The 2,500-nt window shown below is 41.5% G+C and overlaps 1 protein-coding gene across 10 annotated transcripts in view; it reads left to right on the forward strand.

Moving 5' to 3' along the window:
* The window catches only part of Asator (tau-tubulin kinase asator), a 225,378-nt gene that overhangs the window by 217,997 nt on the left and 4,881 nt on the right, over nucleotides 1-2,500 (forward strand). The gene's annotated exons all lie outside the window — the stretch shown is intronic.

Below are 2,500 nucleotides of genomic sequence, written 5' to 3' on the forward strand. Positions count from 1 at the left end.
TCATCCTATAAGCATTTTTAGGAGAAATTGAGGCAGCTCCATTGGCTAAGGGATAGCGGGTAATGCCCAATTTTTAAATTAATATGAATGCAGTTTAAAACCCCAAGTGGCAGCAATGTATTCTCACCATGCAACATGTTAAAATTTTGAGCCAAAAAAATCATTTTTTTGTGCTTTTTTAAGCGTTTCTTTTCTCTTCTGCAATCATGTGTACGTTTGTGTGTGAAGATTATTTTAAAGTACCCTTTATATTCTTAAAAGCAAAGGGATCTATTTAAGGGATCTCAGAATCTTCATGGGAGAAATGGTCATACAATAGTGCTTGTGCTTTTTGTCCAACTATATTTTTAGAATATGGCTCATTTCATTTGTTGGTCTGATCAAAGGACATATGAGTATTAGGAGGAAAACAAGTCTACAAGTCAAGTTTGTTGAAGACCTCTGATGTAAAGAAATAACTTAATGACCTCATTTCTCACTGCATTAAAAATTATATTTTGAATGCATCTTTGCCACTGAACATATGAAGTCATCAGAAAACCTTTGTGGCAAGTTGTATATGCATATTTATACATAGATATTATTTATTGTTAGGTAATCTACCGGTTAAGTAGGTTTTTGGATGGACACAGCTACCAACTAAATATTTTGTGACTCCTAACAAAACAAAAATTCCAGCATCCTACTCTATATGAGGTCCCTCTTCAGCTCTGAGTACTTTCTTCCTCCCTTCATCCCGTCCAACATCCCTATCCTGTTCCTTCCCTTTCCTCGTTTGCCTAACATTCTATCCTCTATCACAATCTTCAACATCCCACTGCTGGTCAACACCCCCTTCATCCACTTTTCCTGCCTCCATAGGATTGCTCCCAACAAACCCCTCTCTTCGCCCACCATACCAAGTACTTCCTCATTTGTTTTCTTCTCTGTCCATTTCACCTTCTCCATTCTTCTCCACACCCACATTTCCGTGCCGTACATAGCTACGCTCCATATCAAAGTTTTTACGAGTCTTTTCTTAATATCCTTACCCAACGTCCCTCTCATCAACTCCCTCTTCCTCGTGAAAGCCTCTTTGCCTAGCGCAATTCTTCTCCTTACATCCTTACTACTTTGACGGTGTTGGTCCAAAACACTACCGAGATACATACATACACATAAAAATGTATATTTATACATATATATGTATATAAATGTATAAATATATACACTGCTTCCCTCCCATGGACTACAACCTTGACGTGCTGGAAGGGCTTGCGCATTCCAATGACCCCTAGAGCTGTGCTGGCGGGTATAATTATGATTGCTCCTGGTAGGGTCACCCATGCCAGATAGGTCGAAGGTTAGGAGCCAGACGAAAGGTAGTCCACGCAGCATCTGTTCCACAGTGAGGCGGCTGCAATGGCGTCTGACCCCAGTGGGGCGGCCATTGAGTGATGGTGTCATGTTTAAAACACCATTGAGGAAGGCAAAGGGCAACTACCTCAAATATCATTCCCAAGATAAATATGATGGTCACTACAGAGAATATGAGTCCTGACAACTACGGGGCTTGGCCTAATTGTCCGTTTGTCCTGCCCGGCAACTGGGGAGACAAGGCTTCCTCGGTCGCCATCCCACGAAATCCTTACAAGAGAAAATCGGCAGCAGCAGGTCAGAAACAGGAGAAGAGGACCAATTTAGTTAGAATAGGAACTTAGAATGTTAGGACAATGATGAGGACAGGAAATTTGGAAAATGTTAAGCAAGAGATGGAAAGGGGAAATATAGATATTTTAGGTCTATGCGAGGTGGATGGAAGGATAGCGGGGATTACTGGAGTGATCAATATATAATAATGTACAGCGGCGGGGACGAGAGCTAACGAGGGGTTGCCATAGTATTAAATGAAGAGGTAGGAAGAAAGTGTAGTCAACATAAAACAAGCAACGGATAGAATATTACTAGTAGAAATAAAAGCAAAACCAACAAATGTGGTCATTATTCAGGTATACATGCTACCGAACAACCATACCATGTAATAGGTCGATAGGATATAAAAACAGTTAAAGGACATTGTCGAGTGTGTTGCTGCAGGGAAACATTTGATAGTGATGGGGGATTGGAATGCCATGGTAGGCGGAGGAAGAGATGGCGATCGGGTGACGATAGTTTAGGCGTGAGAAATGACTGCAGGGAGAAAGCAATTCAGTACTGCAGGAGATAGGGATTAGTCATCACCAGCACTTGGTTTAGACACCACAAAAGGTGCAGGTATGCATGAAAAATGCCAGGTGACTCAGAAAGGTGTCAGGTAGATTATATTCTGGTTAGGCACAGGTTTGAATAAAGTGTGATAAATTCGCCCAGCTTCCAGGGAGCGGATGTGGACCCTGACCACAATTTAGTTGTTATGAAATGTAGTGTCCATTTCTAAAAGATAAGGCAGGGGCGGGGGGTTAGAACATGGAATGTTGAATCGTTTAATGGTTTGAAAAGGAAGGAGTACAAAATGGCGGTC

Source organism: Hetaerina americana, unplaced genomic scaffold, assembly GCF_022747635.1.
Source record: "Hetaerina americana unplaced genomic scaffold, ioHetAmer1.1.p SCAF_62, whole genome shotgun sequence".
In the NCBI taxonomy this organism is placed as follows: domain Eukaryota; kingdom Metazoa; phylum Arthropoda; class Insecta; order Odonata; family Calopterygidae; genus Hetaerina; species Hetaerina americana.